The 26,580-nt window shown below is 43.5% G+C and overlaps 1 protein-coding gene across 1 annotated transcript in view; it reads left to right on the plus strand.

The window, feature by feature from the left end:
• The window catches only part of LOC126295063 (forkhead box protein D1-like), a 443,237-nt gene that overhangs the window by 73,252 nt on the left and 343,405 nt on the right, over positions 1-26,580 (plus strand). The gene's annotated exons all lie outside the window — the stretch shown is intronic.

The following is a 26,580-nucleotide window of genomic DNA, read 5'->3' on the forward strand; positions in this document are numbered from 1 at the left end:
TCAAGACGTTTCTTTCCCATTGCCGTGCAGATCTGCCTCTAGTCGAAAACTGCTCAGCAAGTATCACATTTACTTTATCCTTAAAAAAAAAAATACTACAGGCATTTGAACATCACCCACAATTTTCAACATTTGATTCTGTAACAGCTTGAAAACGTTGAAGATGAGAGTTGTCATAGAAATACCAACACAACAACGCTTAACAATTGCATTGATTTTAGCTGAATGTAAGTCCCTGGTGTAAGAAATATTAAAACGCCTTCATTAGAGGACTGATAATACAAAGTATGCTTATTCATTCACTACTGACTTTTTGAATGTTATAGGTACCAACGAAATGGAGCAGTAGAGGACAGTAAAAATAATAAATAATTATAAAAACGTAGCCCCAAAAACCGTAGAACGTATTGGATTTCTTCTGTACAGTGCGAAACTTAAGGACTAATCTCACATCGTGTGACCGAGCGAGGTGGCGCAGTGGTTAGCACACTGGACTCGCATTCGGGAGGACGACGGTTCAATCCCGTCTCCGGCCATCCTGATTTAGGTTTTCCGTCATTTCCCCAAATCGTTTCAGGCAAATGCCGGGATGGTTCCTTTGAAAGGGCACGGCCGATTTCCTTCCCAATCCTTCCCTAAGCAGAGCTTGCGCTCCGTCTCTACTGACCTCGTTGTGTACAGGACGTTAAACACTAACAACCACCACCACATCACGTGTCGGTGTCAAGTAACATAGGGGAACTCGGGGGAGAATGGGATAGCAGGGCACAATGGGAAATTGCTCTTTTCTAGACTGGACAGTGTTGCAACCTGTTCTATGGGCATTTCTCCGAATGGACGGAAAGTGAGGGCAGCCATTCTGATTTAGTTTGAAGTGCGAGATCTAAGCGAATTGTTGTCCGTCGTGTTACCACTTCCATTGTTCTAACGTTTGCCGAATTTCAACGGCAGGTAAGCTGTTAATTCCAGGATGAGATTTTCACTCTGCAGCGGAGTGTGCGCTGATATGAAACTTCCTGGCAGATTAAAGCTGTGTGCCCGACCGAGACTCGAACTCGGGACCTTTGCCTTTCGCATGTAAGTGCTTACCAACTGAGTCCCCAAGCACGACTCACGTCCGGTACTCAGAGCTTTACTTCTGTCAGTATCCGTCTCCTACCTTCCAAACTTTACAGAAGCTCTCCTGCGAACCTTGCAGAACTAGCACTCCTGAAACAAAGGATACTGCGGAGACATGGCTTAGCCACAGCCTGGGGCATGTTTCCAGAATGAGATTTTCACTCTGCAGCGGAGTGTGCGCTGATGTGAAACTCTACCAGAGCACTTGCCCGCGAAAGGCAAACGTGCCGAGTTCGAGTCTCGGTCGGGCACACAGTTTTAATCTGCAAGGAAGTTTCATATCAGCGCACACTCCGGTGCAGAGTGCAAATCTCATTCTGGAAACATCCCCCAGGCTGTGGCTAAGCCATGTCTCCGCAGTATCCTTTCTTTCAGGAGTGCTAGTTCTGCAAGGTTCGCGGAAGAGCTTCTGTAAAGTTTGGAAGGTAGGAGAAGAGGTACTGGCAGAAGTAAAGCTGTGAGGACGGGGCGTGAGTCGTGCTTGGGTGGCTCAGTTGGTAGAGCACTTGCCCGCGAAAGGCAAAGGTCCCGAGTTCGAGTCTCAATCCGGCACACAGTTTTAATCTGCCAGGAAGTTTCAAGCTGTTAATTGTTAATTGTATACCCTAAAATGACACATTCCCTTAAAGTGCATGGCATTTGTTATACTTTAGTTAATTGATGCCTTTAAATACGTGAATCGTTACACTCCATAAAAGTTGTTATCCTGAAAAGTGCTCCTGGGGCAGAGTGGGATACTGTGCCGCTCTGCGCCGTCATATTTTGCTGCAAGTAGAAAGCAAACCCAGCCTGGACGTCCATGGATGCCAGACTCTCGCAACCAGCTACGTCCGCCGAACAACTCAGCTTTCCAGATGTCCGAAGCTGTCATTCCAATCCCACTGACCTGTCAAAATACTTGGCGGGCTACAAGGCGAAAAGGAAAAACCGTCGTAACAACAGACTCTCCTTATAAAAAAGGAACTGCAGAATGCTGCCGCACGTAAACTAGGCCTACGGAAAGGAGGAGGGTTCACAGATATGAACAATGTCAGGACAGAGGCGTCAGGTGAGGCAAAAATATCAAACTGTACGCCCAAAAAAACCAAACCAGAGGACATCAGAGACCTTAAGAAAAATGAAAGGAATGAGATGATGGAGAAGAGAGAATCAGAGAGAGAGAGAGAGGATGTTGAGTGTGTCTACTGTGGGGACTCCACGCCGTTTCTAATGAGGGCTGGGTCGCATGCCACAGTGGGCACACAGTTCATGTGCTGGCATACACGGTGAAGAGGAAGAGGAAATACTGATTTGTGACCATCGTCGAAAGGGCTAGTAGTTAGTGGTTTGCTGGTTATTAAGCACTATACGCTTTTCAGAGTGACATTAAAATATTTTCTTATTTTCAAGAATGACTTTTTAATTGTTTAAATTACACATTCCTTAGTCTGAATTGCCTGTTATACAACATTTTGTCATAGTTTAATACGATATTCCTAATTCAAAGTCAACGTTTATGCAGTAATTTAACAAAAACTACCCTTATCCCATTCTGCCCTGTGGGAAGGGTGGAACGGGAAATTTGCAAGACTTTCTTTGAAAAATTCTAAAAAATGCAAAATGTATTGTTTTAAGTGGTTTTAAAATAAGGTACATTAGGTTACACTACAAGGTGTTTTTTTACCATTTTAAGAAGTGTTTTCTTGTGTCCCCTTATTTTATAGAAATTGTTAAATATTAAATATCCCGTTCCGCCCCGAGTTGCCCTACAAGATCTAGAATAAGATTTTCATTCTGCAGCGGAATGTGCGCTGATATGAAACTTCTCGACAGATTAAAACTGTGTGCCGGACCGAGACTCGAACTCGGGACCTTTGCCCTTCGCGGGCAAGTGCTCTACCAACTTTTTTTGAAATCTAATTTTGCTCGTTTTCGTTCGTTGCATTGGCTCGGGACGGACGCCGTAAGACAGACATCCGCTTTAGTTCGTTGTTGATCAGTGAACTCCGTTTTTTTTTATTACCGAGGGCAGCTAACCCTCTGACCGAACACGCTGAGCTACCGTGCCGGCACCAACTGAGCTACCCAAGCACGACTCATGACCCGTCTACACAACTTCAATTCCGCCAGTACCTCGTCTCCTACTTTCCGAACTTCACAGAAGCTCTCCCGCGAACCTTGCAGAACTAGCTCTCCTGGAAGAAAGATGTTTGTTTTAGGTTGAGACTACCTACAATCTCGGAGACGACACATCAAACAAAAAAAAAAAAAGTGTGGTAGATGAAAAGCTAACGTTAGTAAAGGATGTATGTGTCTTTGCTATCACTGGCCATATCTTAACCACGGGGTCAACTTTGTATTTTTAAATGGGAACCGCCCATTTTTAGTGCATATTCGGCTTCTAAGCCAAAAAATACGTACGGTATACTGAAACCGTTGTTGTCCATTGGTAGATAGCACTGTTATCGGCAAATATCGCATCACGCCGAATCCGCGGCGACGAGTGAAAATGTGTGCCCGACCGGGATTCGAACCCGGGATCTCCTGCTTCCCAGGCAGTGGTTGTTAACCACCGCGGCATCCAGAGAACAGTGTTACCTCATGTACGCGCTCTGTCTCGACACGCCGCAGGGCTGATCTACGTACCACCAATCCGGAGTTCTCCATGCTCCCTACTCCGAGATTCCCGCGGTACGACCGATGTACTTGTGCATCTGCACTGAAGAATGTCGATCCATTGGCCATCTAGGCGAATCAGTTATACGAGTGGTTACCGCACCTGGCTAGTAAAAAGGAGGTCCCGGGTTCGAATCCCAGTCCGGCACATATTGTCATCATTCGTCGCCACTGGTTCCCGATGCAGCTGACGCTACGAATCCCTCCTTCCCTGCCCTTTCCTATACTTTCTCTCTTCCCCCCCCCCCCCCCCCCCCTCACCGTCCCTCCACCTACAACTGGCATATAACGACCTCCAAATCTTTGAAGACGGTACGCTCACGTCTCCGTAGGTCTCCATATCTGCCGGCCAGGGTAGCCGAGCGGTTCTAGTCGCTACAGCCTGCGACCGCTACGGTCCCAGGTTCGAATCCTGCCTCGGGCATGGGTGTGTGTGATGTCCTTAGGTTAGTCAGGTTTACGTAGTTGTAAGTTCTACGGGACTGATGACCACAGATGTTATGTCCCACAGAGCTCACAGCCACTTGAACCATGTTTTTCCCCGTATCTACATACAGAGGCTCACAAAAATATGTAAACACGACGAACACAAAACCTTACCAAGTGTAATGCGCTGTAGGAACACTGTTGCCACCAGTGACGTTTGGTTTGTGGGGAGCTCAACTGCCTCCTCATCAGCGCCCGAACGAAGTCCCAATTTTTTCACACTTCAGTTTAGTACTCAGTCCAATCTAGCCTCCGTCATGAATGATGAGGATCATGATGATGAAATGATGAGGATAACAGAAACACCCAGTCCCTGAGCAGAAAAAAAGGCACCAGCCGGGCCGGGAATCGAACCCGGGACCCTGGCATCGGGAGGCAGCAAAGCTAGCCTTGTTTTTTTGTCCATCGTTGATCGTTGGGTTTGGTCGTTGTGGACGTCACATGACATCCGTTAAAGTTCGTGTGTTGATCCTTCCACTCAGTTTTTTTTTATTACAGAGCCCAACGGCTCCCTGGCCGAACACGCTGAGGTACCGTTCCGGCGCCATTAGACAACGCCGTTGGCAGTGGACACAGCTTCCAGTTGTCCCTGAATGTATAACTTCTGTGGGAACTTTGTACAGTGTCTCTAAAAATGTTATTGTTAGTGAGGAAAAATTCTTTAATGATTACTGATTATTACTTTCGGTTTTATTTAACTTTCTTGGTTTGCCATAGTTAAGGTTCCTTTAACAGAAACTGCGTCTGATGTACTTTCGTCGCATTGGAGCCTATTTACCTAACGCCTTGTTTACTAACAAGGCAACCTCCCCATCGCACCGCCCTCAGATTTAGTTGGCACAGCGTATAGGCCTTGAGAAACTGAACACAGATCAATCGAGAAAACAGGAAGAAGTTGTGTGGAACTATGGAAAAAATAAGCAAAATATACAAACTGAGTTGCCCTTGCGCAAGATAAGCAACATCAATGATGATGCGATATCAGGAGCGTCGTGGCCCCGTGGTTAGCGTGTGCAACTCTGCAACGAGAGGTCCTGGTTTCAAGTCTTCCCTCGAGTGAAAAGTTTACTTTCTTTATTTTCGCAAAGTTATGATCTGTCCGTTCGTTCATTGACGTCTCTGTCCACTGTAATAACTTTAGTGTCTGTGTTTTGCGACCGCACCGCAAAACCGTGCGATTACTAGACGAAAGGACGTGCCTCTCCAATGGGAACCGAAAACATCTGATCGCAAGGTCATATGTCAACCGATTCCTCCACAGGAAAACACGTCTGATACATTCTATACGACACTGGTGTCGGCATGTGCGTCACATGACAGGAAGATGTTGTCGACCCACCTAACTTGTACACGTGGCGAATGGGTAAAAAGATTCTTCTACCTTGCCCGATTTAGGTTTTCTTGTTGGTGTGTAATCACTCCCAAACAAGTGATGAAAACATAAGAGTTTGTCACGCAAACTGCAACAAATGAATGGAACAGTTTCAGAGTCGCACAGTTTTCCCTGTGCTCTGTCAAAACATATGTTTTTAACGTTTTCAAATTTTTCGGTTTAGGTGTAGCGTCCCCATACTACGGCGCAGTTACCTCACATCGGACGGATGGACGGACAGATAATAATCGTCTGAAAATAAAAAAATTAAACTTTTCACTCGAAGGTAGTCTTGCACCAAGGACCTCTCGTTCCGCAGCTGCTCACACGAACCACGAGACCACGGCGCTCCTGACCTCACGTTTCCTTGATATTGGCTATCATGCACGTGGACTACTCAGTTTGTGTATTTTGCTTATTATTTCCATAGTTCCACACAACTTCTTCCTGTTTTCTCGATTGATCTGTGTTCAGTTTCTCAAGGCCTATCCACTGTGACAACTTATAACTAAATCTGAGTCGGATGCGATGGGGAGGTTCCCTTGTAAGATGCCAGCCGTCCGGGGTGGCCGAGAGGTTCTAGGCGCTACAGTCTGGAACCACGCGACCGCGGTCGCAGGTTCGAATCCTGCCGCCGGCCTGGATGTGTGTGTGATGTCCTTAGTTAGGTTTAAGTAGTTCTAGGGGACTGATGACCTCAAAAGTTAAGTGCCATAGTGCTCAGAACCATTTGAAGCAACTTAGATGCCACAGGATTATTTCAGTGAGTCTTGTAATGAATTATTCGAATTAATAACACTTTCTGTCTTGGATAGCATAAGAGCAGTATCTTACAATCACGGGATAACACACATCTATTGCCAGTCACAGCAGACAGACACAGAATTCCATTTGAAATCTGTCGCCGAAATTAAATAACAAACAGTTTGCATTAAATTCAGTTCTCATTTAGTTGCTCTCGGTCTATCTAACTGAGAAAATAACCGTGTTGGCTCTTCGTTACACGTAGCCAGATCAGAAACACACACACACACACACACACACACACAATCAAATTATTTAAAGTCTACGTACTTGGAAAAAACTGTAAAACATTGGCTGGAATACTCCCTTTCAAATTGTGAAGGTGGAAGAGGTAAAATACAGGGAGCGAAAGGCTATTTACAATTTGTACAGAAACCAGATGGCACTTATAACAGCCGAGGGGCATGAAAGGGAAGCAGTGGTTGGGAAGGGAGTGAAACAGGGTTGTAGCCTATCCCCGGTGTTATTCAATCTGTATATTGAGCAAGCAATAAAGGAAACAAAAGAAAAGTTCGGAGTAGGCATTAAAATCCATGGTAAAGAAATAAAAGCTTTGAGGTTCGCCGGTGAAATTGTAATTCTGTCAGAGACAGTAAAGGACTTGGAAGAGCAGTTGAACGGAATGGACAGTGTCTTGAAAGGAGGGTATAAGATGAACATTAACAAAAACAAAACGAGGATAATGGAATGTGGTGGAATTAAGTCGGGTGATGCTGGGTGAATTACATTAGGAAATGAGACACTTAAAGTAGTAAAGGAGTTTTGTTATTTGGGGAGCATAATAACTGATGATGGTCGAAGTAAAGAGGATATAAAATGTAGACTGGCAATGGCAAGCAAAGCGTTTCTGAAGGAGAGAAATTTGTTAACATCGAGTATAGATTTAAGTGTGAGGAAGTCGTTTCTCAAAGTATTTGTATGGAGTGTAGCCATGTATGGAACATGGACGATAAATAGTTTAGACAAGAAGATAATAGAAGCTTTCGAAATGTGGTGCTACAGAAGAATGCTGAAGATTAGATGGGTAGATCACGTAACTAATGAGGAGGCATTGAATAGAATTGGGGAGAAGAGAAGTTTGTGGCACAACTTGTCTAGAAGAAGGTTGCACAGGATAGAGTCTGCTATGAATGCTGGAATAATGCAGATATTTCACGTAGGGCACACTGCGAAATAAAGGCATGAAACAACCAGTTTTAAACAGTTATCTGTTTCAGCAGTTAATTCATTTCGTATACGATTACAGCGCTAATACGGCTACGTCAGCTGTTATTACATCCATTAGAACAAGAGAACCGCAGAACAAAGACAGACGGCGATCAAGAGAAGGGGAGTATACTTTGTGTCCTCTCTCTTTCTCTCTCCCAAAAAATGTATCCACTGTTTTAAAGTCCATAACTGGCAAACTAAATGACGGAGCTGTCTCATCTTTGGTAGTGTAACAGTTTGTAGTGCCGGCAGTCGCCACGCAATCGTTGCATTGCGTTGTTTTGGTTTTTCAGGTGACAGTCGCCAGATAATCAGTGTTTTGTTCTCAGTTGCACCTAGATACTCGAGTAAACATGACTGGCGCAAGGCTTACATTCGATGAAAGGAAGCCAGTTTTGAAGTGGTATTTTAAGTATGAAAACATTAATGAGGTTCAGCAGCAATGGCGAAACGAGTATCAAGCAGAGCCACCGACACGTTTAACGATTCGTCGCATTCGAGACAAATTTGAAGCCGAAGGCTGTGTTACAGATGTACACAAACAACGATCTGGACGACCTGTAACAGTAACTCCCGTCATGTGTTACAACAATTCACTCGCTCACCCCAGAAGTCTGTGAGACAGTGTGCCCGTGAAACTGGAGTGAGTCGCTCAGGTGTTCGGCGAATTTTAAAGACAGCAAAGTGGAGGTGCCACATCCCATGATTGCTGCACGCAATGAACGAGGACGACCCAGATCGTAGAATGGAGTACTGCGAGTGGTTTACTAGCAGGGTGCGCAACGGTGAAGAGTTTGCAGGGATGATGGTGTGGTCTCCACAGTTGCATCTACTGGGCCGCCGAAAATCCGAACGCCCGTGAATTTGCCAGGAGTGAATGTGTGGTGTGGGTTGTGTTACCGGGCCTGGATTGGGCCATTCTTCTTTGACGGCACAGTTACCGGTGAGGTGTACCTTCAGAAGCTTCAGACATCCATTTTACCTGCCATCCGAGACTTGTATGGAGACGGAAGAGTTTACTTTCAACTGTGGAGCATCCACCACGTTCCCCAGACCTAACTCCTCTGGTCTTTCACCTGAGGGGAACACTAAAGAACGTCGTTTATCAACAAAAGCCACGCACATTGGATGAACTTTGAGAATCCACCCATCATTCATGTGCAAATATCCAACTGAACTCGTTCCAGTCAGTAGTTCGTGCTACAGTTCGGCGGCATAGTTTGTGTGTGGAAGTTAATGGTGACCATTTCGAACACCTACAGTGATATCTTTAAGTTGGACTTTCAGCTACACTTTCACCAAAAATGAGACAACTCGGTCAATTAGTTTGCAAGTTATGGACTTTTAAACAGTGGATAAATTTCTTTGGACCCTTCTGTATATATATATAAAATTTTCATCAATACAATTATTATGTCTTTTCGACGGATATCGTCTGTGGGTCAGTGTATTAGTAAGTTTGACAAAATTAATTATCTTCGATAACAGCTTTAGCCATATGTGTACATGACGTGTTCTGCTACTTTCTTACAGTCTCATATACAGGGCTATTCAAAAAGAAGGAACAGATATTTATAATTTCCAAGCTAGAAAAAAATAGAAACACATTTCCATGGATAGAGAAAAGTCCGTATTTTTAAGTATTCAATGTGAACACCACACGTTACACAAGTAATATCAGAATGGCGGCTCATTTCCTGCCCAAGACGAAGCAGCTGGTGTCTGGTTATCGGATTCACAGCTTCAGCTATACGATGTCGCACACTTTTCAAGACGGTCAGACGTAGGGGGGATAAAAACGTGATCTCTTCTGTAACCCCACAGATAAAAGTCACAGGGTCTGAGGCCTCGAGTCATGGGAGGCCAACGGCGAAGACATTCATCTTCTGCTCCTCCCTTCCAGTCCAAGGTCCTGGAATGGTGTCATTCAGATAACACCAGAACTGCTTAGAGCAATGAGGCGGGCACCATGAAGGCATCTGAATCTTCTTAAAGTTGTAAGGTGCAGTATTTTTGGTTTACTTGTTCTAGGATTCAAGACAACTGTGTAACTCGAAATGACATGTTTAATGTCACAAAGATACTCGCTTTTACACACTTTTCAACGTGACAGAAAAAAAAAAAGTTGTCAGAGTGACACATCTCATCAACATTAAAAAGTGAAACAATTTTGAACACGCCAATATTAAATATCAACTTTCAAAAGGTTAAATTATGCTAAACACGACGATATTAAAGTTTAACTAGAAGTTTCTTTACAAAATTGTTCCTACTTAGATTATGACGTTCGTCAGTACTACAAAAACCGTCCAATTCCGGTTCAAAGTGCGATACTATTTTTAGGATGACAATCAAGTCTATGGTGGATGGTTAGTTATGTGACAAGTTGAGGAAAAGATTACCCAGGTCGCTCGCGTTCACAGTGGACGCAAGATGGTGAACCAGCAAATCTACGCCTCTGCACGCGCCATTTCCCTTAAGCTGAGGAGCTGTCAGGCCGCTCTCTTCCGCTGAAACTCCTATAAAACTAATTACACCTTTGCTGAATTTCCCAGCAGAAACTTTCCCTATGTTTCTCATTATGCGAAAGAACATGTACTCACCCCTAGTCATAGAATCTGGCGATATCGTTGGAGCAGCGTGCTTATTACAATGCCTTCTCAGTTCTCGCAAGAACAATTAACCAATTGGCTGGTTCGTTTCGCCACAGTTGCAGCCGACAGATGCTACAGCTGGATGTCAGCTGCTGTGAACGCAGTGTTGACACAAATTACTCGTCTGTGTCTTACAGAGCGTTATGTGCTGCGTTCTGCACTTGACGCCAGTTGAGAGAGGAGTGGACGAAATTTTCTCTCTTGTCTTACTCATACTCGAACTATCTCCCCACCTGCATTTTTTCGTTCTTCATGTCACGGCTTTTTTCGACCAATAGGAACATTCCTCTTATGTTGTGGAAACTCTTTCTACCAATCGCAAGGTCCCTACCATTAAATTGCGTCGAAACTTTGGCTTCCTAGCGCGTTTCCGCCAATCGGACGTTTCGTGCCCGTCCCAGACGCCTAAATGCGTACATTGACTCTCTCACGTGTGTACCACTCGCTGGAAACGTGATCGAAAATGCGCCACTGGTCTTGTTTTGTGCCCATTTGGAATTCCAAAAGACTCTTTCCTAAAAGCTTTCTTTCCTGTGCTGCCTCAGGCGGGCCGTTATACTCACTCTCCCCGTGCGAGTCACGTGGTAGGTCATTGACCTTCCACCGGGCACTCGCCTATGAGTGGTTTCCGTGGTACCCCCTGTAGCGCGACCTTGCCTCTGCTCGCCCTTCCGAAATTCCAAACTAAAACGCCTCTCGCTGGCTGTTGCACATTCTGCTCATACACATGCATTATATAGGAACAGTGTGTTAATTACTCTCACTTGAGTGTCATCCCTGTTTTGCATTACATACTCATCGGCAAATTTGCTCATAACCGTCGAATTAAGCTAGGTGTCATATTCACCTTCCCACTGCGATGTATAAAGCTCTCATGTAAGGTGCGAATCTGACCTTCATTTACTCTGCTTCCGTACAAATTTGAGGAAATAATTAGTTTTCAAGCACGTTTGTGTAGTCCTATCACAGTTTTTTCCATGAAGTACTAAGCAACAGCGCCAATGTGGCCGTGATTGGAACGTCTACCCAAACTGTTCAGATTTTAAACTGTTGTCTGCCCATGGACGTTGGACTTATCGTAGTAGTTTTGGTAATTTTGTAGATATAAATGTGTACAATCTGTTCCTTGTTTTTGAACTGCCCTGTGTATTTCTTTGAATTGCATTTTATGACAGCATATGGGGACGCCATACTTCAACCATTCCTCATACAAAATACTGACAATTTTAGGTAACAACTACGGATGTGGATAGCTGTCACACATCCTTCTCTCCAATGTAGAGCACAAAGACTGAGGAATATTGGGACCTGGTAACTGCGGCGGCTGGAGCAAACGCGACCTGGACGATGTGTGAACCTGGGGCTCCTGTCGTCTTGGAACACAGCACCACCAATGGCGAATGAACACTTGTCTGATCAGCCAAAAGGGTCACACAGTCTTTCACATTAACGAGACCTTGCAGAGTAACCATAGGGGTCCCATGGTATACCACGATACGGCTGCCCAAATCACCACAGAACCCCCACCATCTTTCGCTCTTTGGACGCAATGAGCTGTGCCAGAAGTTAGTGTTAAACGAGACTCATCCGATCAGTGACTGTCTTCCTTTGCCCCGTAGCTCAGGTTTCATGGCTTCGGCACCAAGTCATCCCGTTGTCACATCACTGGTGATTGGTTTCGTATTTCCAGCTCGTACTGAAATTCCGAGCTACTGGCGCTCCCTTCTTATTCAGCTACATCTACGTGATTACTCTGCTATTCACAATAAAGTGCGAGGCAGAGGCTTCAGTAAACCATCTTCAAGTTGTCTCTCTACTGTTCCACTCTCGAACGGCGCGCAGGAAAAATGAGTATTTAAATTTTTCTGTGCGAGCCCTGATTTCTCTTATTTCTCCCCATGTAGGTGGGTGCGAACAGAATGTTTTTCCAATAGAAAGAGAAAACTGGTGATTGAAATTTCACGAGAGGATCCCGTCGCAACGAAAAACGCCTTGTTTTAATGATTGTCACTGCAATTCACTATCATATCTGTGACACTATCTCCCCTATTTCGCGATAATACAAAACGAGCTGCCCTTCTTTGTACTTTTTCAACGTCATCCGTCAGTGCCAGCTGATGGGAATCCCACACCGCACAGCATTACTGCAGAATAGGGCGAACAAGCGTGGTGTAAGCAGTCTTTTTGGTAGACCTGTTGCACCTTCCAAGTGTTCTGCCAATGAACCGCAGTCTTTGGTTTGCTCTTCCCATAACATGATTGTTCCAATTTAGGTTATTTGTAATTGTAATCCCTAAGTATTTATTTGAACTTACAGCCTTCAGAATTGTGTGACGTAGTGTGTAATCGAAATTTAGCTGACTTCTTTTAGTACTCACGTGAATATCTTCACACTTTTCCTTATTCCGGGTCAATTGCCACTTTTGGCATCATGCAGATATTTTATCTAAATCATTTTGCAACTCTTTTTGATCACCTCATGACTTTACAAGACGGTAAATGACAGCATCACCTGCAAACAATCTACGATGGCTACTGAGATTGTCTCCTATGTCGTTAATATAGATCAGGAACAACACAGGGTCTATAACACTTCCTTGGGGAACGCCGGATATCACTTGTGTTTTACTCGATGACTTTCCGTCCATTACTACGAACTGTGACCTTTCTGACAGGAAATCACGAATCAGTCGCACAACTGAGGCGATACTCCGTAGGCACGCAGTTTGGTTAGAAGACGTTTGTGAGGAACGGTGTGGAAAGCCTTCTGAAATCTAAAAATACGTAATCAATTTGACATCCGCCGTCGATGCAGCTTATTACTTCATGGGGTATCGTCTCAGTTGTGCGACTGGATCCGTGATTTCCTGTCAGGAAGGTCGCAGTTCGGCAAATCATCGAGTAAAACTGAAGTGATATCAGGTGTTCCTCAGGGAGGCGTCCTGGGACCTCTGCTGTTCCTGATCTATATAAATGACCTGGGTGACAATCTGAGCAGTTCTCTTAGGTTGATGATGCTGTAACTTACCGTCTAGTAAGGTCATCCGAAGACCAGTATCAGTTGCAAAGCTATTTAGGAAAGATTGCCGTATGGTATGGCAGGTGGCAGTTGACGCTAAATAACGAAAAGTGTGTGGTGATCCACACGAGTTCCAAAAGAAATCCCTTGGAATTCGATTACTCGATAAATAGTACAATTCTCGAGGCTGTCAATTCAGATAAGTACCTGCGTGTTAAAATTACGATCAACTTCAGTTAGAAAGACCACATAGATAATGTTGTGCGGAAGCCGAGCCAAAGGTTGCGTTTCATTGGCAGGACACCTAGAAGATGCAACAAGTCCACTAAAGAGACAGCTTACACTACACTCGTTCGTCCTCTGTTAGAATATTGCTGCCCGGTATGGGATTCTTACCAGGTGGGATTGACGGAGGACATCGAAAGTGTGCAAAAAAGGTCAGCTAGTTTTGTATTCACGTAATAAGGGAGACAGTGTGGCAGATATGATACGCGGGTTGGGATGGAAGTCATTACAGCAAAGACGTTTTTCGTCGCGGCGAGATCTGTTTACAAAATTTCAGTCACGAACTTTCTCTTCCGAATGCGAAAATATTTTGTTGAGCCCAACCTACATAGGTAGGAATGATCATCAAAATAAAATAAGAGAAATCAGAGCTCGAACAGAAAGGTTTAGGTGTTCGTTTTTCCCGCGCGCTGTTCTTGAGTGGAATAGTAGAGAGATAGTATGATTGTGGTTCGATGAACCCTCTGGCAAGCACTTAAATGTGAATTGCAGAGTAGTCATGTAGATGTAGATGTAGATGAGTATAAAGAGCTGGTTGTGTTTCGTAAGAACGATATTTTCTGAAACCATGCTGACTATGTGTCAATAAATCGTTTTCTTCAAGGTACTCCATAATGTTCGGATACACTATATGTTCTTAAGCCCTACTGCAAATCGACCTTAGTGATCTGGGCCTGTAAATCAACGGATTACTTCTAGTTCTCATTTCGGTATTGGTGTAACTTGAGCAATTTCCCAGTCTTTAGGTACGGATCTTTCTGTGAGCGTTTGTATATAGCTGCTAAATATGGAGCTATTGTATCAGCATACTCTGAGAGGAACCTGACTGGTACACAATCTGGACCGGAGGCCTTGCATTTATTAAGCGATTTAAGCTGCTTTGCTGCACCGATGATATATGTTTCTCATCTTGGCAGTTGTTCTTGACTGGAATTCAGGAATATTTACTTCGTGTTCTTTGGTGAAGGAATTCCGGAAAACCGTGTTTAGTAACTCTGCTTTAGTGACTTCGCCGTTGTTATCGCGCCGTGAAGGTATTGATTGCGTCTTGGCGCTCGTGTGCTTTATGTATGGCGAGAATATCTTTGGGTTTTCTGCCAGATTTAGAGACACAGTTTCTTTGTGGAAGTTACTAAAAGCATCTCGTATTGACGTACGCGCCTTATTTCGAACTTCTGTAAAACGTTGCCAATCTTGCGTTATTTTAAATTTGGCATGCTTTGTTCGTATTCGCGAGTGCGACATTTAGTTCAGCAGTGACTTCCGTACCTGTCGGCCTCTTCTTTTCCGTTAGAACTCTGTTCAGTGATCCTCTGTCACGTTCGCTCAACACACGCCCCAATCCGAGTTGTGACTTTGCGGAAAATGTTTTCCCGCCTTTCCCTGTATGTGATACGCAGCAGCGGTCGAAAGTATTTCGACGAACATATTAATTGGATTAATTTAAAACAAATATGGAACATTAAAATCAGCAATTTATTTCATTTCTGTATATTCAATGTTCACTTAATAGTGACCAAGTAGCCATTGTTCGCAACATAATAGAGTGTATTTTTTGTTCATGAGGACGACAGTTGAGCAAAGGTTCGCAGGAGAGCTTCTGTAAAGTTTGGAAGGTAGGAGACGGATACTGGCAGAAGTAAAGCTGTGAGGGCGGGCTGTGCGTCGTGCTTCGGTAGCTCAGTCGGTAGAGCACTTGCCCGCGAAAGGCAAAGGTCCCGAGTTGGAGTCTCGGTCGGGCACACAGTTTTAATCTGCCAGGAAGTTTCATATCAGCACACACTCCGCTGCAGAGTGAAAATCTCATTCTGGAAACATCTAGCAAGATTTCTCTTGGCTTCTTTGTCAACCTCACACCGCACCGGCATCGAGTCGACCAGATTTTGGAATCGATCCATCGGAATTTTATCCCACTCATTTTTGAGAGCTTTAAAACAAAAGCGTCTTTGTTTGAATAATTTTTTATTCTTATTCTACGATCCAACTCGTCTCACAGATGTTCTGTAGGATTCAAATCCGGACTTTGGCTCCGCCATTCCAAAACCTTGACTCTTTTGCGCTTTAAAAAGATCACTAACGTACTTGGATTCGTGCTTGGGATCGCTATCTTGTTGGAAATGCCATCCCGCTGGTATCTGGTGTATAGCGTATCGTAGCATTTGAGTCTTATACACTTTTTCGTAAATGAACCGATCCATGTTACCTCCACTTCGAACTACCGGTTCAACTCCAGAGCGTGAGAAACATCCCCCAAACAATCACACTGCCACCTCCACATTTGACCGTGGGAAATTGTGTTCCGAAAGTCATATCTTAATCTACAGGACGCCGGAATTACTTGATACCACCAGAAGACATTAAACTAAATTCACTCTCGTCACTCCATAGAATTTTTGACCAGTCTCAACTTGCCCATGATGCATACCGTTTTAAAAACGGAACATAGACCTTCCTGACTTTCGTAGACACTAAAGGCTGACGTTCCGTCGGTCTCCGTCCACGTACTCCAAAGACTTTCAAGCGTCAACGTCGACGTTACATTTTTCTTTCAATTCTCTGTGTATCATTACAGCCCACTTCTGTATCTACATCTTCATTTATACTCCGCGATCCACCCAACGGTGTGTGGCGGAGGGCACTTTACGTGCCCTTTTCTGTTCCAGTCGCGTATGGTTCGCGGGAAGAACGACTGCCGGAAAGCCTCCGTGCGCGCTCGAATCTCTCTAATTTTACATTCGTGATCTCCTCGGGAGGTATAAGCAGGGGGAAGCAGTATATTCGATACCTCATCCAGAAACACACCCTCTCGAAAGCTGGCGAGCAAGCTCCACCGCGATGCAAAGCTTGAAAGATAAATTTAAATATTAATGTTGCAATATTTTAAGAAAACGAACAAATAACCATAAGCCTAAAACTTAAAATATCTGACAACAGATAGTTAAACATCGGCTGCACTCAGAAGCCTACAGGGAGGTCGGACTGCCCTCGTTCACTTAGGTGAGACAGGTGGTGAGTCCAGCTATACTTGATCCGTCGGAACCCAACCAGGGAACAACCATGCACCGACCGACACAGCAACTTGCTTCCCATCAATCAGTACATGGGAACTCAAACTGGCAATGTTACAAACGTGGTAATCCACAACGGATTATATATTAGCTGTCGAAATTACACACCATGTTGGACAGTGACAACAGGCGAGGAAAGGACGCTGCCTGCAATTACGTTAGTGGCCAGGGCAGGTAACCGGAACACTAACGGCGGCTAGCCACAAAATTCCCCTGGTGCAGTCAAATCGTAGTCGACCAAAGTAGTTAATGGTCCAGCACGGCGGCTGCATCTCAGCAGTAGAACCGCTCGGTGTTGCTCACCGGAAAACCTCCCCAACAGCAAACCACTGAAGCGAAGCACCGCAACGTGGATGGGCGTGGCTTGGATGTAGCTGAAACCAGCACTCAACTCTGACGCCGTGGGCCGGTGAGCCACGAAGCTCATAGCGGCCGGACAGCTCCACACACGCTCCGACGCTGCGCAGCGACCGCCAGCGGACCCAGTCGGCTGCTCCGCGCGCAGATGCCCCCCTTCTAACAGCCGTGTACCGCAAGTCTCTAGCGGAACAGAAGGCTCCAAATGGTTGGAAAAGAGCACAGGCAGTCCCAGTCTTCAAGAAGGGTCGTCGAGCAGATGCGCAAAACTATAGGCCTATATCTCTGACGTCCATCTGTTGGAGAATTTTAGAACATGTTTTTAGCTCGCGTATCTTGTCGTTTCTGGAAACCCAGAATCTACTCTGTAGCAATCAAAACGGATTCCGGAAACACCGATAGTGTGAGACCCAACTCGCTTTATTTGTTCACGAGAACCAGAAAATATTAGATACGGGCTCCCAGGTAGATGCCATTTTCCTCGACTTCCGGAAGGCCTTTCGATACAGTTCCGCACTGTCGCCTGATAAAGTAAGAGCCTACGGAATGCCAGACCGGCTGTGTGGCTGGATTGAAGAGTTCTTAGCAAACAGAACACAGCATGATGTTCTCAATGGAGAGAACTCTGAAGACGTAAGAGTAACCTCTGGCGTGCCGCAGGGGAGTGTTATGGGACCATTGATTTTCACAATATATATCAATGACCTAGTAGATAGTGTCGGAAGCTCCATGCGGTTTTTCGCGGATGATGCTGTAGTATACAGAGAAGTTGCAGCATTAGAAAATTGCAGCGATATGCAGGAAGATCTGCAGCGGATAGGCACTTGGTGCAGGGAGTGGCAACTGACCCTTAACACAGACAAATGTAATGTATTGCGAATACATAGAAAGAAGGATCCTTTATTGTATGATAGCGGAACAAACGCTGGTAGCAGTTACTTCTGTAAAATATCTGGGAGTATGCGTTCGGAACGATTTGAAGTGGTATGATCATATAAAATTAATTGTCGGTAAGGCGGGTGCCAGGTTGAGATTCATTGGGAGAGTCCTTAGAAAATGTAGTCCATCAACAAAGGAGGCGGCTTACGAAATACTCGTTCGACCTGTACTTGAGTATTGCTCATCAGTGTGGGATCCCTACCAGGTCGGGTTGAAGTAAGAGATAGAGAAGATCCAAAGAAGAGCGGCACATTTCGTCACTGGGTTATTTGGGAAGCGTGACAGCTACAGGTCTCGAGAGGGTGCGTTTCTGGATGAGGTATCGAATACACTGCTTCCCCCTACTTATAGCTCCCGAGGAGACCACGAATGTAAAATTAGAGATATTCGAGCGCGCACGGAGGCTTTCCGGCAGTCGTTCTTCCCGCGAACCGTACGCGACTGGAACCGGAAAGGGAGGTAATGACAGTGGCACGTAAAGTGCCCTCCGCCACACACCGTTGGGTGGCTTGCGGAGTATAAATGTAGATGCAGATGTAGATGTAGAGATAACTTCCCTCGCCCGCAACGACCGACCGACTTGCCGGAAACTATGTGCATCAAACCAGAGATGGTACACGGCGCAAATATCGATACACGTCACTGCTGCCACACGTAGAAGGAGGAAGAACCAAGACGTAAGCGCGAAATGAAACACAATTATTTGCATATCGCAGCATCTTCTGGTTAGAGTTTGCGTCTGTAGCTCGTGGTGTAGCAATTTTAATGGCCAGCAGTGTAACAATAGTATCCATTATATAATAAACATTAAATTCTTTTGCATAAAACCAAAACAAGTTCGAATGTACTTTCTGATAAATAAATAAAGAACAAAAGTAACTATCATGCACTACACTTTACAATAAATATCCTATTACCTAATCATTCAATAAGGTGTCATGCTGTCATCGTTCAGTGTGTTTTGTGTGGAGGAAATGATGATCTGATGCTTAACTGTAAACACTGATAATTTAAATTTACTATATCTTTCAAACAAATAAAATTACAGCGTTGATATTTACAACGTTTGTCATTTTAATGATGCGCTTCTGTGTGAAATGTCGACCGTTAAGATCGACCAAAGCATTCACATTCTAGCATTGAGGTCTTTGTTACAAAATTTGTTAATTTCACTTTAACAGCAAATCCTAAACTATTACAGATATGATCAATATTCAAACTTTATTGGGATCACGATGAACATTTATGGGGAATGGCAGATTAAGATTACTTAATTCCCTGCATTGCTACAGAATTAAACAGTTTCCCCAAATGTTTCCCTTCACCGCCGATGTTAGCTTCGCCATATTTAACACTGCTACGTCTCCTCGGCCACAAACGACTTCTACTGGGTTTCCCTGTGACGTAGGTTCTCGTCTGTCTCACTCGCACACTACAGCGCTTAGATAACAGTCGCCTGTGAGTTTGCCCATCTCCTGGTGAATCTGCGCCCTTTGTGACATCCGGTCCTGGGCGACAGGGTTCGTTTCACAATCCCTGAAGGCCGATTCTTTCGGCCGTATACTTAAATGAGACCGAATTGCTCGTTATCTCACAACTTGATGGGGTCGTAAACGAACCACTGCTGTGAAATTTCACAAAAATACAAATTTATAAGTTCCGAATTTTTTTGAATTTTTTTTATAACAAGATTTGGGTTACAGTTTTCTATCTCAAAAATTAATCTGTGATTCAGCACAACATAAACTTAATCTTATCATTGCCCTTCACAGCAAGTAAACAATCTTAACGATCGGTCTTAACATTTCTACTATCAAACTGTCGCTCAGATTCACGTGAGCGTTGGCAAGGGACACAACAATGTGTACATGCTTCAATAATTACTGACGCTTGCCTGATTAGCAACAACGTTTGAAGCAGATTTACGTTCAGGAACGTATTCAATACCTTTATCTGAGCCCCACCTTTGCTCATCATTCTCAGTTTCGTAAAAATCACCCCTGAAAAGCATTATTCTGGAACGGACGACTCACCCGATAATGCTACTGGCATCCATGTTTTTAACACTTGCCACTGTTTTACATGCGCACATCGTGACAAAGTTGCCACTACAGAGCATCTGAAATTGGAGATGGAGCTGCCATTTCTCGCTTTATCGTGGTCAATTAATATGAACAAAGTACGTCAGGCACTGTACCATGCATTGCATGCAATAACTCAGTTTCTCGTACAATGTCCCTTACGATTGTTTACATACATGGTCTTCATTTAAGCAAATGGTTCAAATGGCTCTGAGCGGTATGCGACTTAACTTCTGAGGTCATTAGTCGCCTAGAACTTAGAACTAATTAAACCTAACTAACCTAAGGATATCACACACATCCGCGCACGAGGCAGGATTCTAACCGGCGACCGTAGCGGTCGCTCGGCTTCAGACTGCAGCGCCTAGAACCCCACGGCCACTTCGGCCGGCATTTAAGTAAATAAATACATAAATTTTGGAAATCGTGATTTTTAGATATACAAGCTCTAAATTTTAAGTTGACATACCAGAATAACTAGAAAAATAAGCTTCACACGAAAAAATGTGTAGAATCCAAAGTTGATTATTTTCGATTGGGACATCCGCTGGTGCTAAAATTAAACCGCCACCCCAACCCCTGGGGGTGGGGCGGGAGGCAACTTTAAAATTTCAAATGGGAACCCCCATTTTTTATTTAAGAAACATTCTACATCAAAAACTACGAACATTTTGTCTTAAACATTCGTTTTGATTCTTGGTAGTTGGCGCTGTAATTCAAGAAAATCGATGTTCTCATTTTTACGTGAAAAAAAAAATACGTACTTAATCCGTAAATTTTGATTCGCTAAAACTAAAACTCTCTCTCTCTGCCGATAGGGTGGGGTTTGAGGGAGAGAGGAATTACAGTTATACAAATGTTGACCCAATACGAACCTGCAGAAAAAATTAATATTTGCGTCAACGTTTGTAAAACTGTAATTCCTATCTCTCACACCCCACTCTATGGGCAGAGAGAGAGAGAGAGTTTTAGTTTTAGCGAATCAAAATTTACGGAGTATATAAGTATTTTTTATTTATCCGTTACCATTTTCCAAGCAAAAATGAGAACATGGCTTTTCTTGAATTACAGCGCCAAGCAACAAGAATGAAAACAAGTGTTTAAGACAAAATTTACGTGGTTTTTTTATGGAGAATTTGATTCTTCAATAAAAAATGGGGGTTCCCATTTGAAATTTTAAAGTTTAAATTTTAAATTTTAGCATCATCATCGAAAATAATCAGCTTTAGATTCTATACACTTTTTCGTCTGAAGCTTATTTTTCGAGTTATTTTGGTTTGTCAGCTTAATATTTACCATTTGTCTACCAAGTGTACCGGTATTAAATAAGCGTTAAGATACAAATGTGTCGATAGGGAACATTTACTGTGAACGAGCCTTAATTTTTCTTTGTTTGGTTGGTATGACATCTGTCAAAGATATTTAGTATACATCAAGTCATGGAACAAACAACACCATATGTTTTCATCGAGTTAACAATGTCAAATTTTGTACCAGAAAGTGATGATTTGCGGAAAGCATTAATTTTTTGTTTTCATTTAAAAGAAAGTGCTGCAGAGTTGCTTTGAATGAGTGTCGAGGCATACGGTGATCGTGCTCTATCAGAAGCAACATGCAAAAGATGGTTTCAACGGTTCAGAAATAATGATTTTGATGTAAGAAATGAAGAACGTGGAATACCACCAAAAAAGTTCGAAGACGCCGGATTGCAATCAATACTGGATGAAGACGATACTTTGAGTCAGAAGCAAATGGCAGCAATGCTAAATGTTGCAGAACAAACGATTTCTAACCGTTTGAAAATTATGGGAAATATCTAAAATTGTGGTAAATGGGTGTCACATGAATTGAATGAAAGACAGATAGGAAACCGAAAAACCATTTGTCAAATTTTGCTTCAAAGACACGAAAGAAAATCAATTTTGCATCGAATTGTTACTGGAGATGAAAAATGGATTTATTTTAAGAATCCTAAACGGGAAAAATCACCGGTTAATCCGGGACAACCATCAACATCGACTGCAGAACAGGATCGATTCGGCAAGAAGACAATGCTCTGTGTTTGGTGGGATCAGAAAGGTGTGGCGTATCGTGAGCTTCTAAAACCCGGTGAATACTAATTGCTACAGACAACAAATGATCAATTTGAACTATGGATTGATGGAAAAAAGACCAGAATGGGCCAGAAGGCATGGCAAAGTAATTGTTTTACACGACAGTGCACCTGCACACAAAACAAAACTGGTTCAGGATAAAATCAGAACACTTGGCTGGGAGCTGCTACCCCACCCGCCGTATTCACCAGACTTGGCCCCTTCCGACTACCATTTGTTTTCATCAATGGGACACCCATTGGCTGAGGAACATTTCGATTCCTGCGAAGAAGTCGAGAATTGGGTGTCTGATTGGTTTGCTTTAAAAGACGAACGTTTCTATTGGCCAGAAAGGTGGTCAAAATGTTTTGAAAGCAAAGGTTAGTACTTTGAATAAAATGTTTTTACTTTTCAATTCAAAATTAGCATTTCATTTTCACAAAAAAAACCGCCCATTTCATACTGGTACACCTGGCACATGTAATTCACCTCTCCTTGCAATAAAGTATATCTTTCACTGAAAAAAGGTGGCAACCCTGGTCGTGGCTCATGATGTGACTGGACAGGATGAAGTGGTATGTAAGTGCAAACGCGCTACCTGGAGAGACAATGGAAACATTCATGTAACTGGCATAACCGTCAGAGATTCTCATATCGGTAGATTGTTTCATTCTAGCTTCATAAGTGTAAGAAGTCGGGATGTACATCTTGACCTGCCTTTAACTGACTTCCAAGAGGTCTCTTCACAAGGCGATGGCGGCTGCGGCGGGCCCCTAAATTTGCTGACTCGCCTGCACGGTGTTTCAGATGTCAGCAGCGGACCAGCGAAAACAAACAGACGAGTAAACAAACAAACTCGCCGGCAGACAGATGAGCCGAGTTTGTGTGGCGGTGGTGGCGCAGGAGTGATGTCTTACGGGAGGTTAGCGAGCGTGTGTTCGGCTCAAACACCACAAACACGCCAAACACACTCGAACACACGCACGTAACATGGGGGCGCAGCAGTTACGAGTTGCTTTGGCAGCGAATAGTACAAGCTACTAGAGTTAATATCTCTCTTTGTCTCTCTCTCTCTCTCTTTCTGTTTCTCTCTCACGCAAGGCGTACCGCTACACTCGTAAAACTCGTAGCCGTAGACCGCGTTAGTAGGCTTGGTCAATTGACATCGTATCCGCGAGACCTGAAAGTTAGTGTGTTGCATACCTTTTGGGCGTTACCTCATTTCGATCGCTTTGTTTGCGTATGGGATCACTGTCTTACTAAACGGGTATTCGTTGGACGAATATATTACACTAGAACTGACATGTGATTACATTTTCACGCAATTTGGGTGCATGTTGTTTGTTGTTGTTGTCTTCAGTCCTGAGACTGGTTTGATGCAGCTCTCCATGCTACTCTATCCTGTGCAAGCTTCTTCATCTCCCAGTACCTACTGCAGCCTACATCCTTCTGAATCTGCTTAGTGTATTCATCTCTTGGTCTCCCTCTACGATTTTTACCCTCCACGCTGCCCTCCAATGCTAAATTTGTGATCCCTTGATGCCTCAGAACATGTCCTACCAACCGATCCCTTCTTCTTGTCACGTTGTACCACAAGCTCCTCTTCTCCCCAATCCTATTCAATACTTCCTCATTAGTTACGTGATCTACCCATCTAATCTTCAGCATTCTTCTGTAGCAGCACATTTCAAAAGGTTCTATTCTCTTCTTGTCCAAACTATTTGTCGTTCATGTTTCACTTCCATACATGGCTACACTCCATACAAATACTTTCAGAAACGACTTCCTGACACGTAAATCTATATTCGATGTTAACAAATTTCTCTTCTTCAGAAACGCTTTCCTTGCCATTGCCAGTCTACATTTTATATCCTCTCTACTTCGACCATCATCAGTTATTTTGCTCCCCAAATAGCAAAACTCCTTTACTACTTTAAGTGTCTCATTTCCTAATCTAATTCCCTCAGCATCACCCGATTTAATTTGACTGCATTCCATTATCTTCATTTGCTTTTGTTGATGTTCTTATATCTTATATCCTCCTTTCAAGACACTGTCCATTCCGTTCAACTGCTCTTCCAAGTCCTTTGCCGTCTCTGACAGAATTACAATGTCATCGGTGAACCTCAAAGTTTTTACTTCGTCTCCATGAATTTTAATACCTACTCCAAATTTATCTTTTGTTTCCTTTACTGCTTGCTCAATATACAGATTGAATAACATCGGGGAGACGCTACAACCCTGTCTCACTCCCTTCCCAACAACTGCTTCCCTTTCATGTCCCTCAACTCTTATAACTGCCATCTGGTTTCTGTACAAATTGTAAATAGCTTTTCGCTCCCTGTATTTTACCTCTGCCACCTTCAGAATTTGAGAAAGAGTATTCCAGTCAACATTGTCAAAAGCTTTCTCTAAGTCTACAAATGCTAGAAGCGTAGGTTTGCCTTTTCTTAATCTTTCTTCTAAGATAAGTCGTAGGTTCAGTATTGCCTCACGTGTTCCAACATTTCGACGAAATCCAAACTGATCCTCCCGGAGGTCGGCTTCTACCAGTTTTTCCATTCGTCTGTAAAGAATTCGCGTTAGTATTTTGCAGCTGTGACTTATTAAACTGATAGTTCGGTAATTTTCACATCTGTCAACACCTGGTTTCTTTGGGATTGGAATTATTATATTCTTCTGCGGGTATTTCGCCTGTCTCATACATCTTGCTCACCAGATGGTATAGTTTTGTCATGACTGGCTCTCCCAAGGCCGTCAGTAGTTCTAATGGAATGTTGTCTACTCCGGGGGCCTTGTTTCGACTCAGGTCATTTAGTGCTCTGTCAAACTCTTCACGCAGTGTCGTATCTCCCATTTCGTCTTCATTTACATCCTCTTCCATTTCCATAATATTGTCCTCAAGTACATCGCCCTTGTATAAACCTTCTATATACTCCTTCCACCTTTCTGCCTTCCCTTCTTTGCTTAGAACTGGGTTTCCATCTGAGCTCTTGATATTCATACACGTGGTTCTCTTCTCTCCAAAGGTCTCTTTAATTTTCCTGTAGGCAGTATCTATCTTACCCCTAGTGAGATAAGCCTTAGCCATTTTGCACTTCCTGTCGATCTCATTTTTGAGATGTTTGTATTCCTTTTTGCCTGCTTCATTTACTGCATTTTTATATTTTCTCCTTTCATCAATTAAATTCAATATTTCTTCTGTTACCCAAGGATTTCTAGCAGCCCTCATCTTTTTACCTACTTTATCCTCTGCTGCCTTCACTACTTCATCCCTCAGAGCTACCCATTGTTCTTCTACTGTATTTCTTTCCCCTATTCCTGTCAATTGTTCCCTTATGCTCTCCCTGAAACTCTGTACAACCTCTGGTTCTTTCAGTTTATCCAGGTCCCATCTCCTTAATTTCCCACATTTTTGCAGTTTTTCAGTTTTAATCTACAGGTCATAACCAATAGATTGTGGTCAGAGTCCACATCTGCCCCTGGAAATGTCTTAGAACTTAAAACCTGGTTCCTAAATCTCTGTCTTACCATTATATAATCTATCTGATACCTTTTAGTAACTCCAGGGTTCTTCCATGTATACAACCTTCTTTCATGATTCTTAGACGAAGTGTTAGCTATGATTAAGTTGTGCTCTGTGCAAAATTCTACTAGGCGGCTTCATCTTCCATTTCTTAGCCCCAATCCATATTCACCTACTATGTTTCCTTCTCTCCCTTTTCCTACACTCGAATTCCAGTCACCCATTACTATTAAATTTTCGTCTCCCTTCACTATCTGAATAATTTCTTTTGTTTCGTCGTACATTTCTTCAATTTCTTCGTCATCTGTAGAGCTAGTTGGCATATAAACTTGTACTACTGTAGTAGGTGTGGGCTTCGTATCTATCTTGGCCACAATAATGTGTTCACTATGCTGTTTGTAGTAGCTTACCCGCATTCCTATTTTCCTATTTATTATTAAACCTACCCCTGCATTACCCCTATTTGATTTTGTGTTTATAACCCTGTAGTCACCTGACCAGAAGTGTTGTTCCTCCTGCCACCGAACTTCTCTAATTCCCACTATATCTAACTTTAACCTATCCATTTCCCTTTTTAAATTTTGTAACCTATCTGCTCGATTAAGGGATCTGACATTCCACGCTCCGATCTGTAGAACGCCAGTTTTCTTTTTCTGATAACGACATCCTCTTGAGTAGTCCCCGCCCGGAGATCCGAATGGGGGACTATTTTACGTCCGGAATATTTTACCCAAGAGGACGCCATCATCATTTAATCATACAGTAAAGCTGCATGTCCTCCGGAAAAATTACGGCTGTAGTTTCCCCTTGCTTTCAGCCGTTCGCAGTACCAGCACAGCAAGGCCGTTTTGGTTAATGTTGCAAGGCCAGATCAGTCAATCATCCAGACTGTTGCCCCTGCAACTACTGAAAA

This window comes from Schistocerca gregaria, chromosome 11 (assembly GCF_023897955.1).
Source record: "Schistocerca gregaria isolate iqSchGreg1 chromosome 11, iqSchGreg1.2, whole genome shotgun sequence".
NCBI classification, from domain to species: domain Eukaryota; kingdom Metazoa; phylum Arthropoda; class Insecta; order Orthoptera; family Acrididae; genus Schistocerca; species Schistocerca gregaria.